This window comes from Microplitis demolitor, chromosome 9, assembly GCF_026212275.2.
Source record: "Microplitis demolitor isolate Queensland-Clemson2020A chromosome 9, iyMicDemo2.1a, whole genome shotgun sequence".
Taxonomy (NCBI): Eukaryota; Metazoa; Arthropoda; class Insecta; order Hymenoptera; family Braconidae; genus Microplitis; species Microplitis demolitor.
This window is the reverse complement of record NC_068553.1, coordinates 15,337,073-15,352,727: the sequence shown is the minus strand read 5'-3', so window position 1 is coordinate 15,352,727 and position 15,655 is coordinate 15,337,073. Positions and strand designations below refer to the sequence as shown.

The 15,655-nt window shown below is 29.2% G+C and overlaps 1 long non-coding RNA gene across 1 annotated transcript; it reads left to right on the top strand.

Moving 5' to 3' along the window:
- The first annotated feature begins 5,739 nt into the window (after nucleotides 1-5,739).
- LOC103573585 (uncharacterized) lies at nucleotides 5,740-9,414 on the top strand. Its single transcript, XR_549169.1, has 3 exons — nucleotides 5,740-6,129; nucleotides 6,319-6,424; nucleotides 9,233-9,414. It is a non-coding gene; the product is annotated as an uncharacterized LOC103573585 (long non-coding RNA).
- Nucleotides 9,415-15,655: the final 6,241 nt, after the last annotated feature.

Sequence of the window (15,655 nt, the reverse complement as noted above, 5' to 3'; positions counted from 1 at the left end):
AACAAATTTTTAATTGGTTTTCATTAATTGACATCTTAATATCTTCTTTATCAACCCTAAGAGCTATTATTTCACACAACGAAAAATATACAGTAAAATTTTTTAAATAATATGAGAATAATTATTAAATTTATAGATAGTGACTTAAAACGCTGTTGATTTAGAGGAAAAATTCATAAACAAAAGTGAATTTTACTGTCCCGTTTATTAAATTTCACTATTCCATTTAGTAAATTTTATTATATTAGAATAGAAACAAATAAAATAAAAATTTTAAAAGCTTCTAACTTTTCATTGTTATTGCTACCATTTTTAATATTATTATTATTATTATTATTATTATTATTATTATTATTATTATTATTATTATTGTTATTATTATTATTGTTATTATTATTATTATTATTATTATTATTATTATTATTATTATTATTATTATTGTTATTATTATAATATACGTAATTGGTGTTGGTGTCGACTTTAATATTTAAACAATCACACGCTTCAACTGAGATCCGAACCCTAACCTCCCGCGCGCGTCCTTTCCTATATCGGACGGCCGATTTTCCTTTGAAAAAAGGTTTCTGAAATTGTAATACATATTTGTGTATGTTATCTTCACCAACTTTTAATTTTATTTATACATAGTAAAATTTGCTGTACAAATAGTAAAATATATAATCTTGTTAGCAAAATATATAGAAGAAGAACCTACGTCATGTCAAGGCACCTAGGACAAGTTGATGTAAGTTTCTTAGCGTACAGGTTAAACTTTTTCTATAAGATTGAATTTGTCAAACACGTGGGGTAATTCCTTTAGCTAAAATTTTATCGTCCTTTATAAAATCTAGTTATTTATATTTAATTTATTTAATCTCTGTACATGCGGGAAACTATATAATTGCCGATTTTAATTGTCAGGCGATTTTTCTAGACATTGAAAAATTTCTTATTAATTCAATTAGAGTTAGAAGCTGCTGACATCTATTATAGAAATAATTTTACTCCAGTAAAGATTGTAATAATAAAGTTGAGTTTTAGTATCACGGGAAATTGAATCTTGTTATTCGTGATAAGTTGACAGCACAAGACACGAGCGTGGCGCATGCGCAGTAGGACTCTTGCAATTTTCTTTAGCTAAAATTATTAATTATATTTGCAAAGAAACCTAGCTTTAATTATTTATATTAAATAGAGAGATAATTAATTATAACAAAATTATTGAATTTACATTTAAATTTATTTCTTGATTATTTGAAACCAATTTTCCTATCCCAAATCAAGCCGCGTACTCGGCCACATCAGACATAAAAAACCCAGCGCTCAACATCTACACGAGTATCTGAAGGAGGATTGTCCGAATTTTCAGGTAAGAGGAAGCCAGGGCGACCCCTTACAAATTGTTATAAATACGTGCATTGTTAATAAGATTTAATATAATTTTTTTTTTTTTGGGAAAAAATGCTTAATAAAAATAACGATTTTCATGAAAAAAGTCGTTTTCGAAAAAACTCAAATTTTTCAGATAGATGCTTTACGAGTTTTGGGTAAAAAATTAAATATCTGTCAGTTAAATTTTATAATAGTTTTGTTTGTCAATCATTATTTTCATTTTAAGTTATAATTTTATATCTCAATTAATTAATTTTTAATGTCTGTCAATGCAGATTAATATTCATTTATTGATCTATAAATGTATATCCATGTTTCAGGTTAGATTTATCTATCTATTGCATATAAATTTTTGGAGTAATTTTGAGAAAGATACATTAATTTGAATTGATTATTAATTTGTCTGGGTATTTTTTAAACAATCGTTTTATTTTTCCGAGGAACTGATAATTTTAATAACCTCAAAACCTAAAATTTTTAAGTGACAGTTTTTTCAAAGCCGCCATATTTCTCTTGAATCTTTAGTAAAACTGGCCAGTTTCTGGCTTGAGTCTAGTAAAACTGGCTAGTTACTAGACAAAAACTCGATTTCATTTCTACTAAGGTGTGCATGCAGAAAATTTTAATTATTAGAAAAAAGTAATTGTCAGAAATTTCTTAGTTAAATTTAAAGCTGTTAATGATAATTTTAAAAACTAGTTCATAATAATAAAATAAGGCTATAATTGAGATTTGGAATCGCGGGTATTTGAGTAATATCATCGGGCACCTGATGAAAGAGTGTCGCGCATGCGCTGTAGGATCCTTCCAAGTTTTCTGTAGTTAAATTTATTAATTATCTTTACAAAAGAATCTAGTTTTAATTACTTATATTTAATAAAGAAATAATTAATTATAATTAAGTAATTTAGTTGATATTTAAATTTATTCTTTGATTATTTTAACCAACTTTCCCTATCCTAAATCGAGCCGCGTTCTCAGCTACATCAGGCATTCCGAACCCAGTGCTTAACATCCACACGAGCATTTAAAGAAAGATTGTCCGAACTTCCTGGTACGAGGAAGCTAGGGCAAACCTTTACAAAATATAATCTTGAGTTCTTTGTATTTTATTTATATTTGGCATATACTTCGAGAAATTCGAATGGTACTTGTAGCCGAGTGGTTGGCATGCTTGCATTCGAACTAGATTATTCGCAAAGCGTAGGTTCAAATCCTACGGTGGCCAAAAAAAAAAGATGGTGGATTTTAAGATGACAGTTGAGATATATCCATAAGCAAATATACAGATACATTCCAACAATATATAATACATATATAAGTAGATAGCAGTGATTCTCTTAATCAACAGATATTATTCTAAATAAAATGTTGTAATTTATACTTTGGGTCATGTAAAAGTTTTGATTTTTTTCCAACATTTTGAGATTACTTTCTCGGATTGTAATTTTTTTTTTCAAATATAGTAAAAATTTTTTAATTTTTTTCTCCGTGTAGTAAAAATTATTATTATCGACATTAAAGCGTTAGGCAACAAAATCATCACAATAAAATAATTATCATTGGAAATGGTAAAGGTCACTATTTTTAATGTACAAAAGTTAGCGATTCGCAATTGAGTAAAAATTCTTTAATTTTTTTTCTACTCGTAGTAAAAATTATTATTATTGACATTAACCCTTTCCCGGTTTGAAGTCTCGATGTGTCCCGGTATGAGCTGTGTGGGAATAAAACCAATCACAGTTTTTAGTAAGGCTGTGTGGGTATCGATTCAATCGTATTAGTGCATGCATGCTTCCTCTTCTACTATTTTTTTTTGTCTCTTCTCTCCTGAATAGGCTAGCACACTCTCATTTGAAAATGAAGATGTACAATCCGAATCAAGAGTAGGGATTCAAGGTCAACCAAGAAAGGGTTAAAGTGTTGTGTAACAAAACTATCACAGAAAAATAATTATCGTCCCGGGAAATCATGTTTTCATAAAATTTCATGAAGTTTTATAAAATTTGATGAAATTTGATGAAATTATACTAATGAAAATTGGTGAAATTTTACAAAGTTGCATACAATTTTATACAATTACATATATAATTTTATAAAATTATATATATCTTTATAAAAATTTATAAAGTTTTAAAAACTGTTAACGAGGTTCCAAGGAGTTTTTGATATGAAATTTTATATATTTTTGTGAAATTTTACATGGTTTTACCAAGTTTTATAAATTTGGTCAAATTTCATGATATTTTGGGAAATTTCGTGAAAGGCTAAAACTTTGTTCTTGTAAAATTTCATCAAGTTTGACATAACTTCATAAATTTTTGTAAAACTATTTCAAAGTCTTATAAAAATTTCATAAATTTTATAAAATTTTACATAATTATTATGAAGATTCCCTAGTAAAAATAAACGAGGGCCGCCTCGTTTGTCATCTACCGCTAACATTGATTCTAACGACGCTAGCGAGGCGCTAGCCGGAGCCTCGTTTCATTTTTACTAGCCCTGATTAAAAACTCCGATTGAATCCGATTGAATCTGATTGAAACTCCATCAGAAGTCTATCAGTTTCAATCGGAAACGAATTTTCAATCAGAACTTATATGAAACAAGTGAAAAATAAACTTTCGGAGCAGATAGAATCGACATAGATCGAGTTAGAGCAATTTGTTTTATAGATTTTCAAATTCAACAAATTCTCTGCAAATTGAAACTGGTTTCAAAACGATAGTCTAAAATCTGGCTAAGTTATAGCAATTAAAAGAAAATGTTATTCAATTAACATACTTTTTCAATGGAAAAATTTGATACTCGAGAGAAAGTACTTTAAATTAAATATAAGAGCTGAAATTTTCAGGGAATTTTTTTCTCAATACAAACAACAAAATTTTCTTGTGTCGGTTAGAAAAAAAAAATTTCGTTTCAAACGAAGCGGGTTCAATTAGAAAATAAGAATTCAATTATTGATTATTTTCCGATTGAATCCAATTAAATCCGACAGAAAATTTTCAATCAGTTTCAATCAGAAAATAACAATTCAGATAATATTGATAATTATTAAAATTTGGGCAGATATGAATTTCATTTATCATTAATTCAGAAATTTTTAAAATATCCGAGTATAGAACTTTATCTGTCTTTCCAATTTAATCAATTTTATAAAAAGTTAAAACAAGCAATTTTCAGGATTATATAAAAACTTTTTTAAGAAACTGTATTGATTAAGTTTAAAACTATCACGAAATAAAAGGAAACATCAATAAAAAATTATATATATATTAAGTTGGTTAAAAAAAAAAATTTTTTTTTCTGGTATCCAAAAATTGAAAGTCTACCTAAAAATAAAAATTTCAGTACCAATCCAAGCTCTTAATAATAATACTATGGTTTGCGTCAGTCAATTTTTCTATTTTCTATTTTCTATTTAAATAACACGGGAAAAAAACTTTTTATTTTTTAGAATTTTCCAACTTACAAGCCAATCAACGAATTATTATGCACGATAGATATTTTTGTAGGATATTGAATGCTCTACAACAAAAGTCTCATCATTTTTTGATAAATGTAACTGTTCATAAATTATTTGAGCTTGAAGTCAAATATATAGAAAATTTTAAGATCTCCTTACTTTTCCGACGAAACTATCAGTTTTATCAGAAAATCTCATAAACACTTTTTTGTAGGTAATTTCATTTATAAGTTCATGGAATTTTTTGAAACTTTATAAAAATTCATCACGAAAACTTATAGACTCTGTCTTTACCGGCATTTCACTCTGAATACATCAATTAAGCACAAGACTTGAACTCACGTGATGTGGACCAGCGATCAATGCTCAGGACTACCAGTCAAGAAGAGATGTGTTCGAAACCAGCAGACACCCAGGATTTTTTCATCATTTACTGCGATCACTTCGTGTTTCTGAATTTGTAATGCGTTCGCGCGGTAATAATCAAATCAAAAATTCGGTATATAAATTTTTTTTTCTTTTTTTTTTTTTTTTTTCAAAAATATTTTTTCCGGATTTATGATTTTGACATCACCCATATGTTATACTGGCGTCATGGAATATCACACAGGCATTACATTTACGTCAAGTATACGTCATTAGTTTTACATCATAATCTTACATAAAAAAGTGTAAGATAATGAGTCACACCTGACTCATTCGTGACTTATATCTTACGTAAATGATGACATAGCGTAACGTCACTTTGACGTCACATTCACGTAAATGTGTTTACTGGGCATTTAATAATGAATGACGATTCAAGGTGATTAAAAACGATAAAATTTTTAATCGTTTAAAATCGTCAATTGATAATTACATATGATTGTAAGCGATTCAATTTTAATCGTTTCGACTCGTCTTTAATCTTCATCCATCTTTTTTTTCATTACATCTTTTTTCTCCATCTAGTAAAAATTATTATTATCAACATTCAAGTTTTATGCAACAAAATTATCTCAAAAAAAAAAAAATAATTATCACTGGAAACGTCAAAGGTCACTATTTTCGACATAGAAAAGTCACGATCTGCAATTTATCAAAAATTCTTCAATTTTTTTCTCCGTATAGTAAAAATTATTATTATCGACATTAAAGAGTTTTGCAACAAAGATATTGCAATAAAATAACTATCATTGGAAATGGTGAAGGTCACTACTTTCAGCAGATAAAAACTAGCGATCCGCAAATCGATTACACAAAAGCTCATAGAACTTCGAGAACAACAATTGGTAATAAATCATAATTGCTTATATATTTTTAATTATAACTTTTTTGCTATTAAATTTATAAAATAAAATAAATTTAATATTTTTTGTAGAAAATTTTAAGCTTTATACATTAATTACAGTACTTTTTTTTTATTATATCTTCGATTGTTTAGCTGCAATATTAAAATTAAATAACTATTGTTTTTCCAGCTCAAGATATAAAATCAAAAAAATGTCGAAAATAATTTTATTATTATCAATTTTTGTATTGATTGGTCTCTACGCTGGTGCAGATGCAGCATGTCCAGGCGGTTGGGTGAGTAATTACCATAACACAATAAAAAAATCTAAGCGATGAATGGTCCTGCGGGCCAACCCTAAAACTTCCCACTATTTTCAAGCTTAAAAAGCGCGATAACGTTATTATTAGTAAACTTTTGAGCTCATCGAGCTCAAAAAACTGTTGGACGAACAAATTCATACGAAAAAATATATATCCGAGATTATATGGCGGCAAAATAGCATATACATACGACAATACTAAAGATATGAACCGAATATGTACTATTTTAGCGGGATATACTTTTTCATGCGAGAAATATTCATTTCGCTGAAAAAAAGTAATTTTTATCCGACGAAATCTGCGGAACAAATCAACCGATATACACACGCATGCTTTGTGACAATCGAAATAGCTTGTTGAGACTTTGATCGAATCAAACTTAGAAACAAAGCGGTCGAGCGATTTACGAGTTATGCAATAAAAATTAAAAAAGAAATTTTTTTTTTATTTTTATATTCCGTAAGACTTGGAAATTACTCAATCGATCGACTTCCAAATCTTATCTATTTTAAGTCTTGGTGAACCCTTTTGATTGCGACCGTAAACGCTCGATTGGTTTCACAGCGAGAGAAAAATATCGTCAGATTGAGTATACGTATTGATACACTGAAAAAAAAAAGCTGTATTCAAGTATCTGCGTGTTTGTATCCTCCTGAGTAAGTATTTGGTCAATCATAGTAAAAATATACTCCAACTCAGTAATAATTTCTTGATTTAAAAATTTATATTCTTATTTAAAGATAATATTCTTGGTTAGAGTACATTCGTACCAGTAATGCCAGAACGTAGGATTTTTATACCCTCTCCTGCCATTATAGTCGTCCCGGAGAAAGCTTAGGATTGTTTTTTTCCCACTATTAATTTCTCTCCCATTATTATATTATTCTGAAAAAGATATCTAGCGCATGCGCAAATCCAAATATTATGGTAGAAGTGGAATAATTTTAGTAAGGGCGAAATCCCAAATTTTCATTGGGACGACTATACACTCCATGCTATTTCACCACGTGAAGGGGTAAAAGAATCCCACGTTCTGGCAACACTGATTTTTTCTAAGATTGAACAAATAATTTTCTTGGGGGAATACAAACACGCAGATACTGGAATCTTTTTTTTTTCAGTGTATTCTGGCTATACGCTGTATACCTAACTTACTTAATGATACGCTATATAACCAATAATTCAACTAAACAAAGTTTCCTCACAGTGGATCGTCAAAATGACGATCCATATCCTTAATTTAGGTATTTTATCAATTTCTGACATAACTATTGCGCAAACTCTACATTTAGGTAACCGGCAACCAAGAACGATACAACGTATTGTATTCGCTATGAGCGTGACTGCAGCGCCAGACAAAATATGAACTACGGGAAGCTCTCAGACTATGTTTTTATACGTATGTCAATAGCAAGAAACATAAAAATAAATAAATATTATAAATAATATTAAAAAAAAAGTTATAAAAAATATGTGACAGTTTCTTAGTAACTGCAGTTTTGTTTTTTAGTTAAATAAATCAACTACAAGTGATTGTGAAGATAAAAAATAAAAAAATATGCAGTAAACATTTAGGTTAAGATGTTTGAAATTCATATCAAAGTCAAAAAATGATACTAACGTTTAAATCAAAATGAAAAATAGATAATTAAATAATACGAAAATAACTAATTTCATGTATGCTTGCATACAATTTTAGTAACAATATCCACAGGAAAAAAATTTATAAAAAAATATATGTTAAAATATAAAAAAATTACATTTTTCAAAAAGAAAAAAAATATATTAAAAATACATAAAAAATATATATAAATATATATAAAATACGTAGAAAAAATATATTTTAAATAGCTAACCTTTGGCCGATTTTCGTATATATTTTATACATTTTAAGTATATTAAAAATGTATCTTAGAATATATAAAAAATACCTGTATAAAAATATACAAAAAATATTTTTTTTTTATATTTAAAAAATATAAAGAAAATATAGGTATGGTAATATTAAAAACATATATTTTAAGTCTGTCAGAAATATAATTAAGAAAATACTATAGAATTATAGGAGAAGGATGGGCAAAAGGGGGTACCTATGGAAATACTAAGTTTTCGATGACTAAAATACGCCAAATCTTTTTGTTTTTAATGATATCCAAGATAAATAGATAAAATTTTTAGCTGCCGTTAATAAATAAAATTTTCTTTTCTGGCGGGCAAAATGGGGTTCCCTTTAAAAAAGTTGAAAAAAAAAAATTCTGAAATTTGATCGAATTTCATTTAATTAAATTTTTCTTTATGTACAATATATATAGAAAAATTACATTTCATATCATTGATGGATACGAAGGGAGAAAAGTTTGTTTTTCCGGGGCAGAAAAACCACCCTCTAAAAAATGAATTTTTTTTTCTTAATTAAATTGTTATAAATAAATAATATACTATAAATAATATACGAATCGTTATTCTGACGATATGTTATTTGAAAATACCTCTGATTAAAAAAAAGTATTTGACAGGATTCAAAAGGATTCAAATTTTTGGATTTACAGTATTTAGCAGGATTTGAAAGTATTAAAATTTTAATCCTTTTGAATCCTGTCGAATACTTTTTAATACTTTTTTTTAATCAGGGACATTAGATATAATCATTCTGACAATATTTTCCTCGTCGTGTACGTCGCTTGAAAATTGATACAATAAAAATTGTTTGTTTATACCTTTCGATAAATGACAATAATTTTAACTGAAAAATAAAAAATCATTAAAATACATTTTTTTTAGTGCCATCCATCCCAAGGTTATGGCTGTTGTGAAGGAAATGTGTGCAGTTCGTATTTTTTCCAAGGTACGTGCATAACTACTGCGGAGGCCGATGACGATATACCTATGATAGGAAAATAATTATAACAATACAGTAAAAATTTAAAGATGTATTTTTCCAATTAATAAAACTCTCAATGCATAAAAAATTTTTTAATTGGTTTTCATTAATTGACAATTTAATATCTTCTTTATCAACTCTTGGAGCTATTATTTTACACGGCGAAAAAAATACAGTAAAATTTACTAAAAAATATGAGAATATAATTACTAAATTAAGATAGTACCCGAGAAAAAATGTTTATATATAATCTTGTGTATATAACTATATACATAACCATATCTAATTATGTCTAATTGTATATAATCATACACAATTATATATGATTATACATATAAGATTTTATATAGCTGGAAGTCAAATCTACAGTAAATTTCGAGATTTTTTCACTTTTCCAGCAAAACTATCAGACATATAAAAAAATATTATATAATTTTTTTTTTATAGACAATTTTATTCCCTACAAATTATTTTCAATAAAGTTTATCCAAATTCCGCATTGTTCTCTAGTCATTTTTATTTTAATGCCGAGCTCATAAAAATGATAGCTTTCTAATCGATTTTGAGAATTTAAATTTAATATAGTGGAAACCTAAAAACATGCAAACCTTTTCAATAACAAAATTTATAGATAAATTGTAAACGTGCGTTTTGATTTTACGATTTGAAAATCGAGCGCAAAGTCTAACTGATTCTACGGCCATCTATTAGAATAATTTGTATATTAATTATCACTTCCTTAGTCACTTGGGGGCCATGTCAAAGGCCACCTAGATCGAATTTGAACTTAGACGACAGTGGGGTAGCTCCACCTTTCCAAAGTTAAGATATAAAAGGGCCAGCAAACACTTGCTCGAGGACTTAGGCCCTGGCCATCACCTAGAGTGGACTGAGGACGCTTAGCGAGGTCCCACTCTAGCACCAGGACTCATAACAATTTATTTCTAACCAATTTGAGACCTAACTAATACAGTAAAATTGTTCAGAATCAATTAGAAGTGTAGTGAGCAAATGAAAGCTCCGAGAAAATCTGAATGTGACCAGATTCGCGATAGCAGCCTTCACATTTAATCCGACATAAGTTCTTCATGCGTAATGATTGACTGCTAGTCAATCATTTGTTTATGTTTTCAAAATTCTTGCTTTATAATTTATAAATATTGTATGGAGCTATCGTCCGCCTCAATCGTTATAGTAACATCCTTTTGGTATTTTGATCACATAATGCTGATCCTCTATATTAGTCAAAATACACGGTTGCATTATCATGTCTGGTTTACAAAGACATAGATTTTTAGTAACTGTACATTTTTCAATATTATGAACTGTTACTTGATTCGTACGATGAAAATATTCTTTTTGTTTTATTATTTCTTCATAAAAAATAATAATTTCTTCATTGGCTTTTTTGGCAGTAAAATAACAAATGTTTTTTACTACACCCATTTTTCCATCCTTCAATACTATTAATGAATCATTAATTTTATGGCATAAGCGGTAACTGCTTGAAGTATACCGGTTACTGTTGTAAATAAATCTATTGAAAGATCGGTATTTCTTTGTTTTGGTAAAAAGCTGCTGTTCAGTTAAATTTAGTTCATAATCGCTACCTTTACCTATTAATGTACAACCATTCACTTTATATGTATTTTTCAATCTTCCTGTCAGATTTTTTTCACAAAAAATTTTAAACCCATTACTTTTAATTAATTTCTGTTCTAAGGAAGGTAATGATTTCTCTAATATAAATCTTCTAGAAATTTGAACAGCAAGATGAGTAGGGCTTTTCTCCATTTTCAATAAAAAATGATTTTCATTTTCAAAAATAAAAGTGTTATGGCACCATAATGGATCTAGATTCAATACGCTCTTCTCCATATGTAATAATAAATGAATATGCGTTCGCTGTCAGCATTCCAATGTGGATGTGAAATTACTTCGAGCACAAATTTTGACACGATTTTGAAGGTCATTCCTTGATCTCCTTTTTCACATTCCAATAGCTTTGCCCAAAAAATATCGACCGGATTATTTGCATCAATATCTGCCGGAAGGTCAAAAGACGGTAATTGACGCCACTCGTCATCGATTATTTGATGTTGTTCAATTGATGCAATGGGGGGCAATGATTTCATCAAGGGCAGCAAACTGGGGACAATATCCCTGGTCTTTCTCAACATTGCTTTCGACGGATTTAGATTTGACACTAATTTTAAAACAGGATCCGAAAAATCGAAGCGCTTTTTAATTTCTTTACAGCCTTTCATTAAAAAATCGACACAAGTCGTTGTGAAATCAGTCCGATAAATATAATTTCTGGACATGTATGTGTTCAAAAGCTCTTGATAGTTTTTACCAATTCTATCATGGAGGCTCGTAACGACTACCGACGATGACTGGAAAAGTTCATTCAGTTTGGTAAATTTAGATAGTATATAGTCCAGAAAAATATAAAATAGTTTGATGATCGGATTGTTGAGAGCTTGAACAATCTGTTCAACAGATTTCAATCGAATAGCCAGCATTTTGTCTCTAAAGTATAATTCGAGTGCAGGTCACTGTTCAATTATCCTTGAAACAACCGCTTTTAAAGATAACCAACGCGTTTGCGCTGAGCAGAGAATTTTGTGAATGTCAATGTCTAAAAATGTTTGAAACTTTTTGAACAAGTGCTGTCGTTCTGCGCTGTTTTTAAATTCACCATAGACATTTCGAGCCAGATCTTCATAACTCTTTGGTAATTTTTTGCATGCATTGCTGGCACAAAGATGCAATGAGTGGCATATACATTTGAAAATATAGATGCTAAGGCATTTTTCAAGAAATCTCGAAGCTACAGAGTTATCTTTTCCCATCATTATACTGGCTCCATCTGATTCGAATCCAATGATATTCTTAAATAGAATCTCATAATCTTCCAAGGACTTCTACCCCTAATTAAAAAAAGGGATTTAAAACGATTTGCAATGTTAAATTCCCATAAGAAGAGGGATTCAAAAGTATTCAAGGTATTCAAAAGTATTAAAAAGTATTTAAAATTTTTTATTTCGAACCATTTTAAATCCCTTTTTTTTTAATCAGGGACACTAGTCCAAATAAATATTCTGCTGTAGCACCCTCCGCATCCGAATTTTACTCAAAAATTTGGCAGAGATCCCTAAACTTGCTGACCCCTCGACCCTCTTCAGCATCAAAAATCCTATTTTACACAGCACAAAATATAAGAACATAAAATAAATAATTATTATCCGTGAAAGTAGTGGAAAAAAATTATTATTCCTTACCTCACGATGATACACATCGTTTGTATGCCCCCAATATCGGTCGATTCGTCAATTAAAACACTGAACCGATTGGTCTGCAATTTTTTTTTTGTAGATGTTCATTTTCGGCCGCAGCAATGACATTTATTACTATTGCAGTTCCTTTCGTTGATTTTATCTGCATGTTCTTAATAATTTCAGAGTCAGGTACAGAACTTTGCAATAGTGTTGTCAAATGATTTAAAGTAGTGAAGGATATATTATGTTTGGCTACAAAACCACATAACTTTATTTCAAGTGCTTTGGCTTTCATACTAATTTCGTCAGTCTTTTTTTATAAAAGTAGAAATAGATTGTTGGGCTGCTAGAGGTTTACGAAGATGAGTTTTTGATGTCATGTGGTTTTTTATCACAGTCAACTCTGCATTCATTGTTACATTGCATGTACGGCATTTAGCTTTGTACTGATCTTCAGGCACCTTGCTACGCCATTGTTTGTAATCTTCATTTTTAAGCCCGACGTCTCTGAATTTTTGTTGGCGATGCTTGTTGCTGACTTTGGCGATTTTTCTGGAAAGTGTGATATCCAAGTCTGATTCAGTCTGTTGACTGCTCGTGCTATCTACCTTGCGTCTAGGACTCATTCTTCATTGTACAGATTAAAAATAATTGATAGGTTAGTAAAGTTATATATAATATACAACCACTGAAGCAACGTATTTGATAGATATACGTACTTTTCAATACAATACAACAATAGTAATAATCTCTCTGAGTGTATAATCCAAATTTTTTTGTCTCAGGAAATCGCCTCATTCTTCACTTGATTTAAATAACTTTACGGAACAACTGCCAACATTTCTACCCAAAAGTGAAAGTGTTAACTATATTGAGTGGCTTTATATTGCATAAAATAAAAATAAATTCTTAAATGTTGCATCATGATGGAAATTATCGTATAATCTGCGTACGATAATAATGTGCTATCGTACATCGTACGTAGGCACGAAATTATCGTACGGTTCCGGACGCTGTCCAGGGGACACATTAGTTTGTCATAAGTATCTTAGTTTGTCATAAGAAATAAATATTGTCATAAGGTTAATAAAATAAAGCAAGGTGCTTAAATTAATTAAAATTTGGAGTAACATTATTTCAGCCTATTTTACAGTTCCTCTTCTGACTCACAAAATATTACAAACGACCCTGAGTAATAAATTAATCTAAATTAATTAAAATTAAATCATACAACATCCGGTTCTGGAAGGCCGAGTCCATCTTCCACTGGCGCCCTATTATTCGACCATAATACTAGGTGTGACCAGACTTGGCAAGAATAATCTCTCTGTTTTACAATCATAAAATGAATTTTCAAAAATGTGTAAAAATTATAACTAAATGTCAAATATTCTTGGGACCAAAGTATTCGATAAACTCGATAATATATTTTAGATGTTTTAGATTAAAACATTAGCGTGAGCATAAAAAAATTAACTTTCATTTTTTAATTAATATACCGAAAATATTATTGAGGATGACAACGAAAATGTCTCTGAAAACATCGATATGGAGAAGGGAAAAGTCACCGGTGCTAGGCAGCAGCACCAAGGGTAGTTCAGTGCTCGTCACGAAATCACGCCTACCACTTGTAGTGTACCATTTAGTTTGAATATTTCTGTCATCTGACAAAGTGGCAAATGTCTTTTTAGATTGTACTATAGTATATCCTATAAAACATCACTCACTTTAATATTTAATATTAGAAATTACATAAATATTTTTTTTCGTAATGGAATAACAAAACATTACGTTTCAGGTAAAACAAAAAAAAAAAAAATACACATGTCAACCTTTCGGGGAGAGAACACATTTTTGGCTGAGAAAAAATTTAAGTCTTAATTTAAAAAGCAAACTTTTGGAGCAGAAAATTTTTTTTTCTCGGCCCAAGCAACTTTGATGTTCACTTAAACAATTTATTTTTTGGAGTAAGAGAATTTTTTTCTTGCGCCAAGAGATTTTGTTTTTTGGTTCAAATAAAGTTTTTTTGATTCGAAACGTTGATTTTTAGGCGAGAGATGACTTATTTTCTTTAGCCAAGAATTTCTTTCCTTAAACTAAGAAATTTTCTATTTCGCTTCAAAAATAAATTTTTTTGGAGCAAGTGAATTTATTGTCTTGAACCAAAAGAAAGTTTATATGATTTATGCTCAAAATAAACGCCGTTAAATGCCTCACCTCGGCTTCATAAACTTTTTCATTAAACACTCGTCATTTCTGATTGGTCTAATGCAGTGTTTAAACATTTTTCAAGCATGATCGCATCTGTTCTACCACGAAATTCGACGAAATAATCCAAGTTATCTAAATGTTTAAGACAGGTTACCGGGATGAACCTTTATTTAAAGCTGCATAACTCGCAAAAAAAATTCTCTAGATTACACATGCGCATTAAACTGATCGGCAAACGATTTTGGATCGTCATTTATTGATAAGTTTGTGTCACCTTAAATTAATAACCTGAACTTTAATTTTATTAACATGTGATTAAAAGTAAAAATGGAATCAAAGGAGAATAATACATGTGAAAGTGAACCAGCAACTACACCAGAAATTTCTCAAGCTGCTGATCAAATTTCTTAAAATTTACTGCCAGATAAATCAAGGAACGTTTATCAAAAAGCTTATACGCAATTTATGGATTGATGGGAAACTAATAATTTTTGTTTTCAAATTTAGCAGAAATTCTTTAATTTTTTTTTTCCGTCTAGTAAGAATTATTATTATGAACATTAAAGTGTTATGCAACAAAATTATTTCAAAAAAATAATCATCATTGGAAACGTCGAAGGTCACTATTTTCAACATAGAAAAGTCACGATCTGCAATTCTTCAAAAATTCTTTAATTTTTTTCTCTAAATAATAAAAATTATTATTATTGACATTAAAGAGTTATGCAACAAAATTATTGCAATAAGATAATTATCATTGGAAATAATAAAGGTCACTACATTCAACAGATAAAAACTAGCGATCCGCAAATCAATTACACAAAAGCTCAT